The 18,645-nt window shown below is 35.9% G+C and overlaps 1 protein-coding gene across 1 annotated transcript in view; it reads right to left on the reverse strand.

The window, feature by feature from the left end:
• Window positions 1–18,645, reverse strand: part of utrn (utrophin) — a 341,497-nt gene that overhangs the window by 289,808 nt on the left and 33,044 nt on the right. The window lies entirely within an intron of this gene.

An 18,645-nucleotide genomic window follows, 5' to 3' on the forward strand; every position in this document is an offset into this window, starting at 1 on the left:
CAATTTGCCTGAATTAAATGACTTGTGTGTACAATTAAATTCAAGGACAAGTCATCAGTAATCATATGAGTACCAACCCTTAATTTACTAAATGCAATTGAATTAGGTCAATATTTGGAAGCGGATTCCCAACCTGAATGAGTTTCTTTCTTCTTTTGAACACAAAAGATGATATTTTGAAGAACGCTGGTAGCCATTGACTTACATAGTATAGATAGACCATAGAGAAAAAAAACACTATGTAAGTCAACGGCTACCAGCATTCTTTAAAAAAAAATTCAGTTACACATTATTTTAAGGAGTCCTCATTACAGTGTAATTATACATTTAAGTACTGAGTACTAATAGTTAACTACCTGTACTTACTATGGTTAGGGTTAGGATAAGGGTTTGGCTTAGGGTTATTTGCATGCAATTATGAATAATTAACTGTTATTATATTAGTAAGCACATGTAACATGGGTAACAATGGCACCTTAAAACAGTGTTAGGGTAAGTGTACCCAGCACCAAAGTTTATGGGCTACTTTGACTTCAGTTGAAAGTGGGCTTAATTTTCTTGTGTGTTCAACAGAAAGAAACAAACTCATTCAGGTTTGGAACAACATGAGGGTGAGTAAACTGATTATGAACTGACTAAATATTTTGGATCATTTTATAATGCTTTTAGTATTTCCCTCCACAACACTTAATTACATCCACTCCAAACTGTCCTAAAGATTTCCACTCTGCAATTTCCCTGTGGGTCTACTCTTAACTAGGAAGCTTTACTAGTTACTAATTGACAGGGATCTACTAAACTGCAAGAAACCTTGAGGGGTAGGTCAAGTAAGGGACCAATAAGATGCTTTCTTGTAACTGTCAATCAAAGCACTGGAGGCGGAGTCTCATAAAGAAGCATCAATTCAAAACATTACAGCATTATGTGTGTTGTCTATAGATCCCTCACTGCAAAAAATGCTTTTCTTAGATTTTTGTCTTGTTTCTAGCCAAAATATCTAAAAATGCTTAAATCAAGTAGGATTTTCTAGACGAGTAAAAATTGTCAAATTTAAGTCAAAAATTAAGTGCATTTTTGCTTGAAACAAGCAAAATAATATGCCAATGGGGTAAGAAAAATAATCTTATTTTCTGTTTGAAATAAGATTGTTTTGCTTACGCCATTGGCAGATTATTTAGCTTGTTCTAAGCAAAAAACTAATTTAATTTTGACAAATTTTTTTGAAAACTTTTTACTTCAATCCACAAAGAGTATATGTGAGATCCTGTTACAGAGGAACAAAATTCCCACACACACAGACACACACATGCAAAAGGCTGTTAATAAGAAAAATCACTGTGTAACCAATGTGAACCCTACAGGGATCAAAGGTTAAGACCACCAGCCTGATGGGTCGCCTGCTCTTTTCAGAGACATTATGTGTGTGTGAGGGACAGGAAGCCAGGAATTCGCTCTAGGCAACAGGAAACAGAGATGGTGTTAAGGAGAGTTTGTACACCACAACACCCAAACACACTCACATACAAACACACCCTAGCAGTGAGAAACACATCTATCACACACAGGAAGGAATTTATCATCATCGCTATCAACAATGAAGATGTCATCGGTCATCTTTACAAATATATATTTGAACCTTATTAAAACTCTTAGGACCATTTGCAACATTTTCATGACCATTCATAAGCACATACACTGCTGTTCAAAAGCTTGGGATCAGTAAGATTTTATAATTTTTTAAATTCTTCTTGAATCAAAAATACACAATGTGACAATTATGAAATATTATTGCAATTTACAATAGTGGTTTTCTATTTTGATACACTTTAAAACACTATTCATTCCTGTGACGCAAAGCTGAATTTTCAGCATCATTACTACAGTCTTCAGTGTGATATGATCTTTCAGAAATCATTCTAATATACTGATTTATTATCAGCAATGGAAACAGTTGTGCTGCTTAAAAAAAAATTAAAAATAAGGAATGTTTGTAAAAAAATAAATAAAGAACAGCATTTATTTAAAATAGAAATCAATATACAGGTGCTGGTCATATAATTAGAATATCCAAAAAAAGTTGATTTATTTTGACTAATTCCATTCAAGAAGTGAAACTTGTATAATGTATACATTCATTCCACACAGACCGATATATTTCAAGTGTTTATTTCTTTTAATTTTGATGATTATAACTGACAACTAATGAAAACCCCAAATCAGTATCTCAGAAAATTAGAATATTGTGAAAAGGTTCAATATTGAAGACACCTGACACACTCTAATCAGCTAATTAACTCAAAACACCTGCAAAGGCCTTTAAATGGTCTCTCAGTCTAGTTCTGTAGGCTACACAATCATGGGGAAGACTGCTGATTTGACAGTTGTCCAAAAGACGACCATTGACACCTTGCACAAGGAGGGCAAAACACAAAAGGTCATTGCAAAAGAGGCTGGCTGTTCACAGAGCTCTGTGTCCAAGTACATTAATAGAGAGGCGAAGGGAAGGAAAAGATGTGGTAGAAAAAGTGTTCAAGCAATAGGGATAACCGCACCCTAGAGAGAATTGTCAAACAAAACCCATTCAAAAATGTGGGGGAGATTCACAAAGAGTGGACTGCAGCTGGAGTCAGTGCTTCAAGAACCACTACACACAGACGTATGCAAGACATGGGTTTCAGCTGTCGCATTCCTTGTGTCAAGCCACTCTTGAACAACAGACAGCGTCAGAAGCGTCTCGCCTGGGCTAAAGACAAAAAGGACTGGACTGCTGCTGAGTGGTCCAAAGTTATGTTCTCTGACGAAAGTAAATTTTGCATTTCCTTTGGAAATCAGGGTCTCAGAGTCTGGAGGAAGAGAGGCACAGAATCTATGTTGCTTGAGGTCCAGTGTAAAGTTTCCACAGTCAGTGATGGTTTGGGGTGCCATGTGATCTGCTGGTGTTGGTCCACTGTGTTTTCTGACGTTCAAGGTCAACGCAGCTGTATACCAGGACGCTTTAGAGCACTTCATGCTTCCTGCTGCTGACCAACTTTATGGAGATGCAGATTTTATTTTGGCATCTGAACACAGTGCCAAAGCTACCAGTAGTACCTGGTTTAAGGACCATGGTATCTCTGTTCTTAATTGGCCAGCAAACTCGCCTGACCTTAACCCCATTGAAAATCTATGGGCTCTCATAACACCTGAGCAGTGCCGCAGTGCCACAAATGTAGATTTTTTTTTCTTTCTTTTTTTGAAAGAAATTAATACTTTTATTCAGCAAAGATCTGTTAAATTGATCAAAAGTGATAGTTAAAACTTTATTTTGAATAAATGCTGTTCTTTTGAACTTTTTATCCATTAAAGAATCCTGAAAAAGATTTACAGGTTCCAAAAAATATTAAGCAGCATAACTGTTTCCAGCACTGAAAATAAATCAGCATATAGTAATGTTTTCTAAAGGACCACATGACACAAGACTGAAGTAACGATGATGAAAATTCAGCTTTTTATCACAGATTTTTTTTTTTAAAGTCCACCCCAAAATTTAGCATTTTAATGCACAGAGCTTTTTGTTATAGAAGTAAAAAAAAACAACTACCCTTCTAGTTTTGTTTGCACCATTCTAAGAATATCATATTATGAGATAAATTAAATAAACTGAATCATGACGTGTGTATTAGAGATCGACCGATATGGGTTTTTCTATAACCGATGCCGATGTTTAGAGGTCAGGGTCAGCCGATGGCCGATAGGTGCTGCCGATTTTTTGGCCGATTTTTAGTAGTTAATGTTTACATCATTATTGATTTATCTCATCCACCTGCGATCCACCCACAAGTAATTACAATGCATTTTTTTTATTACCCGACCCGCGGATTATCCGCAGCACCCGCGGATATAACCACCATCCGTGCATCGCTGTCTCCGAGCGAGGCGGAGTAACGTAGCCCTAAATCACAACGCTGTGAGCTTCTCCACTCCACGCACAGAGTGAAATTCTCCAACTCGGATACAGGAAAAATACAACAAAACATAACACTGGGGCTAATATGTTAGCAAGCTGCTGATAGTTTTCGACTACAGTCCTTAAACTTAACTGCAAGTAGGCAAACCTTTATCCAGCTATAGCATATGCCAGTCCCTGATGGTTCGCTATTCGTTTTTTCTTTCACTAAGTGAAAGCAACACTTCATAGTTTACTAGTAATATATAATAAATATATGGCCATGGGACTTTGAAATATTAGAATTTAAGCCTTTACTTTATCTCTTAGAACTGTTATTGAATCTTACAAAAGTTTTGGCTTGTGGTCCTTCACACCAATAACACAGGGCTGCCCGCAGACGTGCCTGACTTTAAATCGGCGCTACTAAACACGGATATCGGCCGATGCCGATATATATAAAAAATGGCAAATATTGTCCCGATATATCGGCCGAATGATATATCGGTCGACCTCTAGGATGTATTATTAAACCCCTAATACATCTACCTTTTGATTCTGATTGTTACTCGAACATGTTCTAAGAATCTCCTGCCAAACCTATTAAACATAGGATATAACTATGATCAAAAACATGCAATGATGAACACACACATCCTGCTCTCAAACTCTTATCACACTCACAAGCAAACACTTGCCTTTTATCAAAACCCTGACATTCCTTGAATGACTCTCAGCCCTGCTCTTTACAAACACTGTGTGTGTGTGTGTGTGTGTGTGTGTGTGTGTGTGTGTGTGTGTGTGTGTGTGTGTGTGTGTGTGTGTCTGTACTAGTATACTCTACATTACAAAAGCCAAACACAAGCATAGCCATAGCAGTAAGTTTTGACCTTGAAGACATTTGTTGGTCTCCATGAGGAAACAAGCTTATAAATTACACAGAGTCCAACAGCTAGGTGTAGGTTTAGGGTAAGGGGATAGAAAATACAGTTTTTACGGTATAAAAACTATTACATCTATGGATAGTCCTGTGTGTGTGTGTGTGTGTGTGTGTGTGTGTGTGTGTGTGTGTGTGTGTGTGTGTGTGTGTGTGTGTGTGTGTGTGTTTTTATATAAGTGTCCATCAAGCTCCGCTGCCCCTCGCTGCTTGACTGAAGGCATTTCTGCTATGCTGCATGGAGCACAACTGGATTACAACACACTCAATATCCTTTAGCAAACCAGAGAAAGACTGAGGCCAAAGTTCACCGAAAACCATCACATAACTGTCAGCATGAGACAAATAGTCTCTATGATTAGAGCAGGGCTCAGTTTAATGGCAAAAAAGCAAGCAAACAATTCCCATAGACCTAAACCATATATAGAGACCATAGTATTTTATACTTTTTTAAAAATTCCAGTTTCCATTCCAATTTGCCGTGTGTGTTCATTTTGATAACTAGCTAAACATGTGCTTGTTTGTGTGCATTTTGATCCAATCTGTGCAGGATCTGCTTATATGAGACATTTTTAGACATGGGACATTCCATAATGCATAAAACTCCCATAATTGGGGCAGCGGTTCCTCCTCCAGTGTGAACTCCTGCCTGAGCTTGTCTGCATGAAGGTTGAGGCAGGAAAAGTTCCTGTTTATAGACAGGAATTCAAAAACAGACATCCTAATAATAATAATAACAATAATAATAATAAAATTAGGACTCTTATAGTTCTAAAGTCAAAGTTTGACGCGTCATGTTGACATACATTAACCTTCACAACTTCAGTTTCGGTGCACTGTAAAGATTCACTAAAACTAAACTGCAAATTTTTTTCAAAAATCATCACGCTTATGACTTTACAACTTTAAGCTCATTAACATATGACCCGCCCACATTTAAAGCATTAGTTGACCCAAAAATGAAAATTAGCCCATGATTTACTCATCCTCAAGGCATCCTTGGTGTATTTGACTTCTCTCTTTTAGACCAATGCAATTAGAGTTGTATTAAAAATTGGTTTGGCTCCATCAAGCTTTATAATGGTAATGGACGGGTGTTTCTCTTTAACAGGTCAAAACAAGTCCAATAAAGTGCTTTCATTTATAATAAAAAGTGTCTCACATGGTTCCAGGGGGTGAATAAAGGCCTCCTGTAGTGAATCGATGTGTTTTTGTAAGAAAACTATCCATATTTTAAATATAATAATCACTTTTCTCTAGTTAGCGCTAAAAGTCGTAAATGGAAGCTGCTCCGGGTTGAGCATGCAAGCTAAGCATTTGTAAAGAAACTTCAGAGGATTTCAATATAAGCCAGGAACCAAAAACTGGTTTTCTTTTGTTAAAGTAAGGAAACTTTGCTTCCTTTGCTTCTGTAAACAAACGTTGGTTTTCACGAGACTCATGGGCGTATGCATAAAGCATACACTCTTAAAAATAAAGGTGCTTCACGATGCCATAGAAGGACCTTTTTTGTCTAAATTGTTCCATAAAGCAGCTAAAAACCATGTTTCAATATTTTGTAAATTTCCTACCTTATATACTGTATTTTAAAACTTAATTTTTGATTAGTAATATGCATTGCTAAGAACTTCATTCTGACAACTGTAAAGGCAGTTTTTTCAATATTTTTTTTGTTTCTGCACCCTCAGATTCCAGATTTTCAAATAGTTGTATCTCGGCCAAATATTGTCCTATCCTAACAAACCATACATCAATGGCAAGCTTATTTATGTATAAAATGTAAAAAATATGACTGGTTTTGTGGCCCAGGGTCACATATATAAATGAAAGTTCAAATAAAATCGATTTTACTCTTTGTATTCATTTACTTAAACTATGTGGAAAACATGCTTTAACTGGGGTTTACTGTATTTGACTTCTAGCAGTAAAATCTAGAATGGACCAAATGCTACGCTTCTGAAAACACATACAGTAAAACAATCTTACAAGACCACAAACTAATGTCTGACTTATACACTAACCTGCTCAATAACACAACAGGTACCTGTATGGAGAGTAAAAGAGTTTACTAGCCGCCTACCTCTGAGTTTGACACTCTGTGTAGCCATGGAGTCATAAACCAACAGATAATGGAGAAAAGCAAAGAGAGAACAAAACAAATTCTCCTGTCCAAATTCACATTCCTCTTTCCTCTACACTCAGTTATAGTAAAGAGTGACAGAAAAACACACAGAGAGATAGAGAGAGCAAGGGGTAGGGAGGGAAGGGGGGAGGTGGGCAATGGGCATGTATGTTGTGCTCCACTGGTAGAAGACACACACGTCTCTGTGGAACGGCATCCCAGCATGCATAAGAGCGAGAGCATGACCGACTCTGTGGGTCACCCTGACAACCATATGGCAGGTCACCGTGACGACCAAAGTGAACGTGATGGAATGGAATGTCGGAATTATAAACTTTCTTTGAAGAATAACTTTGAAAGTTGAACCATTTTCGACTCGGTCAAAATTAAATAATAGAATAGTATTATAAGTGTTTTATGAGACCCTGCACCACAAATTAGTCATAAGGTTTTAAGTCATAAGATTTTTGAAAACATCAATAAACAGGCTTTCCATTGATCCATAGTTTGTTAGGATAGAACTATATTTGGCTGAGATACAACTAAAAAAAAAAAAAAAAAAAAAAAAAAAAAAAAAAAAAAAAATCTAAATATTGAGAAAATCGCCTTTAAATTTGTCCAAATTCTCAGCAACGCATATTACTAAACAAAAATTACGTTTTGATATATTTATGGTGGGAATTTTGTAAAATCTTGTCATGAAACATGATCTTTACTTAATATACTAATGATTTTTGGCATAAAAGAAAGTAAATTTTGACCCATACAATGTATTTTCGGCTATTGCTACAAATATAACCGTGCTACATAGGACTGGTTTTAAGGTCCAGGGTAACATTTTATATATAAAATTATTATTATTATTATTATTATTATTATTATTATTACTACTACAAATTTCATCTGCTGGACACATGGTGCCTGTTAAAAATATTTACTAAATATTTAATTTTAAAAAAATTACATAAAACTTATGTAATCATAATATGACCTATTAAAACTAAAATATAATGCAAATAATAAATGTATAATTTTTACTATTATTACATTGCAATTTATATATAAAAATATAGAAAATTCTTCAGTTACCTTCACTTGCTGTCAGATAGTAACTGTTAACTTGCAAAAACAGCCAGTTACTACTACAATGACCAAACATATTTACAATGTTTTTATGGTCTTTGGTGTCTCTATTAATACATTTTCCAGATTCTTTTACCTATTAATTATAGCTTTTCAACATTACAGTATAAGTGAAAGCTATTATTTCTTATTTTTAGGCTCTAAAATATAAAACAACTTTAAATTTAAGTGATTTTAAAACAATCTTCACGTAAACTATGAATTGTATATGCATGTATATGCATGCATATATATGTATATTTTTTGAATTGATATATATTGATAAATAAATTGAAATATATACACATACATACACACACAAAATATTGCAAATTAAAAAAATAATCATATATTAATAAGACTTCACCCTCTCGGATTAAATGTTATATTATGCATGAGATTTACACACATACACTACCTCTGATCAAACAAAGCGATAACACACACCTACAACAGTCACATTAACTAGTGATACACTCAGTGTGTGTCAATGATACACACATTTGTTATACACAAACTTCAAACAACTCAATTGTCATTACACACACACAGATCTGAGTCTACAGGATCTGGTAACACTTTAGTATAGGGACCAATTCACACTTTTAACTAGTTGCTTAAAGCATGCATATGACTAGCATATTGGCTGCTTATTAGTACTTATAAAGCACATATTCTGCATGACCATTTTCTATGGTATTTTCATCTGTAATCCTACCCAATACCTAAACTTAAGTTAGTAAGGTTACCTTACTAACTATTAACAAGCAGCAAATTAGGGCAAAAATCATAGTTAATGGTTTGTTAATAGCAAGAATTGGACCTTAAAATCAAAGTGTGACCCAAAAGCTTCAGAATAACCTGCAGCCGAAACATCTGAAAAAGTGCACAAGTGTTTTGTGAATCAGGAAGTAAAAGTGCGCTCTTACCTAACTCAGGAAAGGAAAACTTCTTCCTGTGTTTTCTAAAAAAGCTGCGCTTTCTCCACGGCAACCACTTACTCATGTTCATAAAGGTTCACTCCATAGAGGAGGAGAATGAGAGGATGGGGAGATGCAGAGGAAAACAATTTACAGGAACTTCAAATGATGTCCGACAAGAGTGATGCTGCTCAATGCAATGCATGCTGGGAGTAAACAGAGAACCTGTGGTGGGTTTCTCTTTAACCAGTGCGTGTCAAACGCACTTCACATCCTGTCAGCGTCATGCAACAGACATCTGACAAAGTTTTTAAAACTACAACTAAACACACACCTGATGAAATCATTGAAAAGTAAGATCTAGTTCCCGTTTCGTTTTTTTTAAATGCACATTACTAAAAACACACTAGTTCCTAGAGTAATGAAGAGTTTACAGCTGTGCCTTAAAACCTAAAGTCACCCATTCAGACAGACTTTTGGGCAACATGTGCCTGAATCAGTCACAAAACCTAACACACTGCCTATCAAGAGGTTTTAGCAATTTAAATGTAATCAGAATAGCATCTTAGCATTTAGCAAGTCACAGAAAGTGTCAGCAGACGGTGGACTTCAGTGGAAAAATGTATGAAATGGCCACCTCACAATTGCATTATAACGCAATTTTGCGCATTATAGAAAAATGGGTCTCAAAGTAGCATTCTGCCTACCAATAAAACATTAGCATGCCGTCTACCTTATATCTGGCAACACAGGGGCAAACATGTCTAGGCAATACTTTAAAGCTATAACAGACTCAAAGCTAGCATTTTAACTAGTTGTCTAGCAAGAAAACATCACAGGCAAAAAACTAGCAAGCCAACTTCAAAAAACATTGGAAGCTAACATTTTAGCAAAATGTCTAGCAAAAAAGCAACAAAGGCACAAAACTAGCAAGCTAGTAACCTCAAAAAACCTAGCTTTTTAGCTAGATGCCTTACACGACAGCATCACAGGCACAAAACTAGCAAGCTAACATTTTAACACATTGTCTAGCAAGAAAGTATCACAGGCACAAAACTAACAAGCTAGTAACCTCAAAAAACCTAGCAAGCTAGCATTTTAGCAAAGTGTCTAGCAAGAAAGCACAATAGGCACAAAACTAGCAAGCTAGTAGTAACCTCAAAAACTAACAAACTAACATTTTAGAAAAATGTCTAGCAAGATACCATTGTAAGCACAAAACTAGCAAGCTACTAACCTCATAAAACCTAACAAGCAAGTATTTTAACACACTGTCTAACAAGAAACCATCATAAGCACAAAACTAGCAAGTGTAACCTTAGAAAACCTAACAAGCTAGCATTTTAGCAATATGTCTTGCAAGAAAGCATCACATGCACAAAGCTAGCAAGTTAGTAACCTCAAGAACTAACAAACTAGCATTTTAACTAAATGTCTAGCATTAAACCATCATCCCTGGTGAAAAAAAAAACAGCTAAAACCAGCCTAGGCTGGTTGGCTGGTTTTAGCTGGTCATAGCTAGAAGGCAGGTTATCTTTAGAGGGGTTTTGGCCAGGCTGGTCAGGCTGGTCTTGGCTGGTCAGGCTGGGAAACCACCAGCTACTTAATCTTAAACCAGCTAAGACCAGCCAACCAGCCTAGGCTGGTATTAGCTGTTTTTTTTTTTAGCAGGGATAGGCACAAAACTAGCAAGCTAGTAACCTAAAAAAACAACTGGCAGGCTAATATGTTTGTATATCATAGGCACAAAACTAGCAAGCTAGGTAGTAACCTCAAATATGCACACAAATATTCTGATAGTTAAGTCATTACTAATAAATAATAACAGTTCAGCACTGTTGAAACATTTACGAAATTTGTTTGTTCATATTACTGATATTAAAAGCCCAATATTTCATTTTAGTTTTTGGTATCAACAAAATTGGCTATTGGTTGACCTGTAATTATAGCGCAAAAAAAAAAAAAAATCTCTAAACTTAGCGAGCTGCCAATCTATACAGCATTGTAGTTCATTCTATGTACAAAGAAGTCTTAAAAAACTGCAAGCTCCCTACCTAGACAGCGATTTGAGGCTGAGTATCTACGCTGCCTGGCCAAAAAAAAAAAAGTCGCCACCGAAAAAAAAAAGGTCATACACTCTAATATTTCTTTGGACCGCCTTTAGCTTTCATTACGGCATACAGTCATGGCCAAAAGTTTTGAGAATTACATAAATATTGGAAATTTGAAAAGTTGCTGCTTAAGTTTTTATAATAGCAATTTGCATATACTCCAGAATGTTATGAAGAGTGATCAGATGAATTGCATAGTCCTTCTTTGCCATGAAAGTTAACTTAATCCCGAAAAAAACTTTCCACTGCATTGTTAAGAAGGCTTCAGGGCATCCAAGAAAGTGCAGCAAGCGCCAGGATGGTCTCCTAAAAAGGATTCAGTTGCGGGATCGGAGTGCTACAAGTGCAGAGCTGCATCTGCACGCACAGTGAGGCCAAGACTGTTGGAAGATGGCCTGGTGTCAAGAAGGGCAGCAAAGAAGCCACTTCTCTCCAAAAAAAACATCAGGGACAGATTGATCTTCTGCAAAAAGTATGGCGAATGGACTGCTGAGGACTGGGGCAAAGTCATATTCTCCGATGAAGCCTCTTTCCGATTGTTTGGGGCATCTGGCAAAAGGCTTGTCCGGAGAAGAAAAGGTGAGCGCTACCATCAGTCCTGTGTCATGCCAACAGTAAAGCATCCTGAGACCATTCATGTGTGGGGTTGCTTCTCATCCAAGGGAGTGGGCTCACTCTCAATTTTGCCCAAAAACACAGCCATGAATAAAGAATGGTACCAAAACACCCTCCAACAGCCACTTCTTCCAACATTCCAACAACAGTTTGGTGTAGAACAACGCATTTTCCAGCACGATGGAGCACCGTGCCATAAGGCAAAAGTGATAACTAAGTGGCTCGGGGAACAAAACGTTGAAATTTTGGGTCCATGGCCTGGAAACTCCCCAGATCTTAATCCCATTGAGAACTTTTGGTCAATCCTCAAGAGGTGGGTGGACAAACAAAAACCCACTAATTCTGACAAACTCCAAGAAGTGATTATGAAAGAATGGGTTGCTATCAGTCAGGATTTGGCCCAGAAGTTGATTGAGAGCATGCCCAGTCGAATTGCAGAGGTCCTGAAAAAGAAGGGCCAAAATACTGACTCTTTGCATAAATGTCATGTAATTGTCGATAAAAGCCTTTGAAACGTATGAAGTGCTTGTAATTATATTCCAGTACATCACAGAAACAACTGAAACAAAGATCTAAAAGCAGTTGAGCAGCAAACTTTGTGAAAACTAATATTTGTGTCATTCTCAAAACTTTTGGCCACGACTGTACATTCACTGTGGCATTGTTTCAATAAGCTTCTGCAATGTCACAAGATTTATTTCCATCCAGTGTTGCATTAATTTTTCACCAAGATCTTGCATTGATGATGGTAGAGTCTGAGCCTTCTCCAGCACATCCCAAAGATTCTCAATGGGGTTAAGGTCTGGACTCTGTGGTGGCCAATCCATGTGTGAAAATGATGTCTCATGCTCCCTGAACCACTCTTTCACAATTTGAGCCCGATGAATCCTGGCATTGTCATCTTGGAATATGCCCGTGCCATCAGGGAAGAAAAAATCCATTGGTGGGATAACCTGGTCATTCAGTATATTCATGTAGTCAGCTGACCTCATTCTTTGAGCACATACTGTTGCTGAACCTAGACCTGACCAACTGCAGCAACCCCAGATCATAGCACTTAGTTAAATCCAGGTGGCGACTTTTTTTTGGCCAGGCAGTGTATTACACTCACCACAAAACCTAGTGACACATAGATTGGTATTGGTGAGCATCACAGGTGTGACACGAATTTCAAAACTCACAAAGATTGCCACCTACATACGGAAGCATATGTGTAGCAAAATTCAATTTGCAATGCAATATCCAAAATGGCAATACAATATGCAAAATGACAATGCAATATTCAAAATGGCAATGTAATTCTGTATTTAAATTTACATTTTCCATCACCTCCACGCATGCAAAATTTGGTACCTACATGCCATAAGTGCCTCCCAGGTGTATAACTAGTGTGTAGGTACACCAGTCGATTTTGAGAGACAGCCTAAATGTTTCCACTGATTTCTGGAATCCCAGAGCACCATCTGTTGTGTGCTCCTATCGGACACCAGTGACTCATTACGGTCTGGGCTGGGCAGAGCAAATATCCCAGACATGGCCAGGGGTCTGAAAACACATGGCCTATGGATTCATCTGTTGATTCTGTTCTCCTCTGAGGTGCTGCGGAGGTCAGGACGCATTACGAACAACTGAACAAACACACACTCACACACACACAGAGAAAACAGGAACAGAAAGGACTGCAGAAGTTTGTTTTCACTTTCGTTTTCACTTTCCACTTGTGAATGAAATCAAGGGTGTTCATTTAGTGTTGTACGTGTTTTTTGTCTTTAAAGTGCCATTAGCAATTGATTTGCATTTTATGAATCACCAAGAACCATTCTTCTTTGCTGTTCAACTGAGGAAAAAAAACTGTTGATACAGTGACTATTTAGCTAGACTTTAACAGTAAACTATTATGAGGAAGACCTGAACGGTCACATTTTGAAGAAATAAAGAGGGCGTAGTGCATGTCATCAGGGTAAAGTGACACCCCATGTTCCCATCATGCATTGCTCCACGCCCTTTTCCATCATGATCAGATCAGCTGAAATTCACCACATCCCTCTTCCTTCACTCTGCTGTGTTTAGAGTCTGACTCAGAGACCCAAACACAAAACTGTCTTCATACTGTAAAAACAACAGCCCTTCAGTCCAAAAGCCACATTTAACTATAACAATTTCCGAAACAAAACACACTGATGTTTTAATGTCAGCATGGAGCCAAAACGCTTTTGTTTAAAAACTGCAGGACATTAGCTGAAGCTAAACTACCAGAATACATTCAGCTCAGATCCATATAAGGAATAGTTTACTCAAATTTAGATTCTGTCATGTCCTTTCATTCCAAACACATATGATTTTCATTCATCATCAAAACACAAATTAAGATATCGTTAATGTTCTTTCATCACTGAAAGTCTGTTTAACCAAAACATTGACCCTTTAAAAAGTTCATGAAGATATTGTAAACGTAATCCATCAATGGAGTGATTTAAGTGTTCTCAAGAGATAGAACCACTTTATACGGATTTAATTTAGGATTTTATTTATAAATAAATATCAATTAATACATATACATAGAGTGCACCAAATATGGAAAACAAAAGCTCAACTGTACCAGCTTCACACCTCACTGTGGACAAAAATGATGTGAAAATATTAATATTACCTTCATTTGTGAGTTTGGAGCAACATAAAAACACATGCTCTACAGGTCAAAAGTTTTTGAACCTGGGGTGTGCGATATTGACAAAAAATATTATCTCAATATTTTCTGGAATTTTATCGATAGCAATAATTAGATGATATTTTGCTTTTTTTGTTTTATATTCTTTATATTCTGTGTGGTGGTCAGTTCACACTGATAAAAAAATAATCTTTTCCAGTAAGTTTAAATGTTTTTTTTTTTTTTTTACCTTACTGGCATTTTAACCTTTAAAAAGCCATTTTTGAAAAAGTTTGCATTATCTTTTGAGTCAAATTCTTACATTTAATCAGTGAATAAGAATAAGAGAACCAAATGAAATAAGTATCAACAAAATTCGTCTTTGCAATGCAGAGGAAAGACAGAAAATGCATCTGAAGTGCCATTTAGATGCATTTACACACTGTTCAATGCATGTCATGAATGCATTTAAAATGCAGTTACAAATGCATAAATAATGATTTGATATTTTAAACATAAAACGTTGAATACTGACACGTTTTTAATTATTTTTAAATAAATAAAAAGATACTTTAAATGTGAAAATTAAAACCGCCAGTAGGAGGCAGCAAGTCACTAGCTGCTTTTCCATTACCCTTTAAATTGCGCAAATTGAAATTGCAAATTGAAAATATGCCTAATGGAAACGTGTCAATTGCGCAAAAACTCCCATATCTCACAAAAAGTTTACGGTCGTAAGAGGTGGTTTTTCAGGCAATTCGAAAAAGGAATATTTTGCAAAACAGCAATGAAAACGTTTTTTTTTTTCGCATTTACAGGTCACATTCGATTAATTATAGCCCAAATCCCACAAAAATCTGGTGCGATGACTTGTCGCATAACATCAGTTAATGGAAACGCAACACTTTTTAATCGACATTTATAAAATAGCGCCAAAGTTTTGCGCAAATCTGTAATGGAAACGCAGCTACCGTTAATAAGAGAGTCATTGCGATTGAACCGAATCATTTCACGGTTAATTCATTCAGGAACGAAACACTGTCATGTTACTCAGAGATGCAAAACAGTAATGTGGCTGTGATTGGAATGAGCAAAAACAGACAATATGATGCCTAAAACGTAAGTTTAATTAACTTCTTGTTTATTGAACTGTTTTAAAAAAATCAGTATCACTTTTGTAATCAAGGCAATTAATTTTAGAGAAATAATGGCACTCTTCGTGTGAAATGAATTAACTATTTGAAGTAAAATAAATCTATACATTTTCTGCCCTCATGTCTTAAATTGTGGTGATAATTCTAAATGTATTTTAATGAACCACGCAGTGAAAGAACGAACTGTTAAGCGCACTAGTCTAGCCACGCAATGCCTGCATTTAATTATAGATGTTTTGAATGATTTTTGCAAAATACTCGATAATGTCAAATCAAACATCGTTAAAACAACAATTACGATATTATCGCACACCCCTATTTGAACAGTAGGATTTTTCATGTTTTTCAAAACAGTCTCTTCTGCTCACCAAACCTGCATTTTTTTGATCCGAAGTACAGCAAAGTTAATTGTAAAGTAAAAGTAAATAGTATTTAAAAATAAAAATACAGTACATTTTTTTTATTCACCAGGCTGTGAAACCATTTTAGACCAGCAACCCATCTTTGGGTGGTTTAAGTGGTTCTTCAAAATCATTTGACATCGTTGTTTTACCTTTATTGTAGAGGGCGTTTGACTTTCTTTGCACGTTCGCTTTGTAAACAATAGGTCAGTACTTCCGCCTATGGCACGCATGCATAATGTGTGAGGTTGAGCTAGTGCAAAACAAGCGTTCGTGGTTAAAAAGTACATACATTTTAATTTATTATTAAAAACTGAGCGATCGTTTTCACTTGATAAGACCCTTAATCCTCAACTGGGATTGTGTAGAGCCCTTTGAAGCTGCACTGAAACTAGTGTTCATTTTAACAGCTATTTTTAATTTAGTCATACCTATGTCAAATACTGATGTTTTTTAACCCAGTTGTCTGTCCTCTATTTCAACACTGACAGCTCTTGTGTTGTATGAGAACCTCTGAGTATTATGTTGACGCTTACATTGTTACTACAGCAACCAATGTAGATACACCGGATATTGACGACACTGTCTGAACAAACAGATCAGATTTCATCACTTACAAACAGTGCTGAAGATCACAGAGAAAAATAATTAACAGAACCAAAGCAAACTTCACATGTGAATGATGTGGGCATGCTGTTATACAGACAGGTGAGGTTCTCACACACACACACACACACACACTTCTCTGTGTTTACATATTATCCAAAGTAGACTTACAATCAAATCTAAAATGTCCTCTACCAAGGTCACTGGTCTTTAAAGGATTAGTTCACTTCCTGAATAAAGATTTCTTGATTATTTACTCACCCCCATGTCATCCAAGATGTGCATGTCTTTCTTCAGTGGAAAAGAAATGAAGGTTTTTGAGGAAAACATTCCGGGATTTTTCTCCATATAGTGGACTTTAATGGTGGCCAATGGGTTGGAGATTCAAACTGCAATTTCAATGCAGCTTCAAAGGGCTCTAGACGATCCCAGCTGAGGGAAAAGTGTCTTATCTAGTGAAACAAGTGGCCATTTTCTAAACAAATTAAAATTTCTATACTTTTTCACCACAAATGCTCATTTTGCACTAGCTCTGCGATGCACATTAGCATATTCACGCATTACGTAATCATGTTGGAAAAGTCACGAGTGGTTAGTTCTTCGTCTGTGTGCTTCGGTTCAGAATAGTATGGTAGGCCAAAAAACAAATTTTCTCCTCCAACTTCAAAATCATTTGACATTGTTTTACCTTTTTTTGTTTGACTTTCTTTGCACGTTTCACTTTGTAAATAATGGGTCAGTACTTCCGCCTATGGCACGCATGCATTATGTGTGAGGTTGAGCTAGTGCAAGACAATCATTTGTGGTTAAAATGTACATTTTAATTTATTTAAAAAAACGAGAGATCGTTTTCACTAGATAAGACCCTTAATCCTCAACTGGGATTGTGTAGAGCCCTTTGAAGACGCATTGAAACTAGTGTTAATTTTAATAGCTATTTTAATTTAGTCATACTTATGTCAAATACTGATGTCAAATGTAACTTTTAGTTTCATCATATTAAGTCAACTTGGCCTGTTTTAGTATTATTCAAGTTTTAGTTGAGTCTAAGCATTTTAGTCTAGTTTTAGTCAGTGGAAACTTACACATTTCCATCAGATTTTGTCTTACTGTATAATGGTTAAAATGATTACAATTATTACTTTGCTCAATTTTAATTGCAATGATTGTTTTCATTTGGGAAACTTATTTTCACTATCCATCAGAGGTTGCTCTTTCACCAATAAGCAAAAATATATAGAATATCGACAAGCATGGTTGATTTTACCTTTTTTTGGGTCCACTTTTTTTAACAAAAATAAAAAGGTTTTGGTCAAGTTTTTGTTCTTTTAACTGCATTTTAGTCTCATCTTTTTTCGTCAACAATATTGCATATTAATATAGTCTCAGTTATCGTTTAATGACCTAATCATAGTCGCATCATCATTTTGTTTTAGTCAGGGGAAACAAACTTTGTTGACGAACATTTTCCATCATAGATTTAGTTAACGGAATTAACACTACACTGCAAAAAAATGCTTTTCTTACTTAGATTTTTTTTGTCTTGTTTCCAGCCAAAATATTTTAAAATTCTTAAATTAAGAAGGATTTTCTAGAAGAGTAAAAATTGTCTTGTTTTCTGAAAAAAGTCAAAATGAAGTGAGTTTTTGCTTAGAACAAGGAAAATAATCTGCCAAAGGGGTAAGCAAAAAAAATCTTATTTCAAACAGAAAACAAGATTATTTTTCTTACCCCATTGGCAGATTATTTTAATTGTTTCAAACTGAAGCGCACTTAATTTTGACTTGTTTTGTCTGAAAACAAGACCATTTTTACACGGCTAGAAAATCCTTCTTGATTTAAGAATTTTTAGATATTCTGGCTGGAAACAAGACAAAAAAATCTAAGTAAGAAAAGCACTTTTGCAGTGTAATTGAAACTGCAATTTGGACCTTCAATTTATTGATCACCATTGTAGTCCATTTTATGGAGAAAAATCCTAAAAAAAGTTCTCCTCAAAAACCTTAATTTCTTTTCGACTGAAGAAAGAAATACATGAACATCTTGGATGAAATGGGGTAGAGTAAATTATTCTTTCAAAACAAA

Source organism: Garra rufa, chromosome 18, assembly GCF_049309525.1.
Source record: "Garra rufa chromosome 18, GarRuf1.0, whole genome shotgun sequence".
In the NCBI taxonomy this organism is placed as follows: Eukaryota; Metazoa; Chordata; class Actinopteri; order Cypriniformes; family Cyprinidae; genus Garra; species Garra rufa.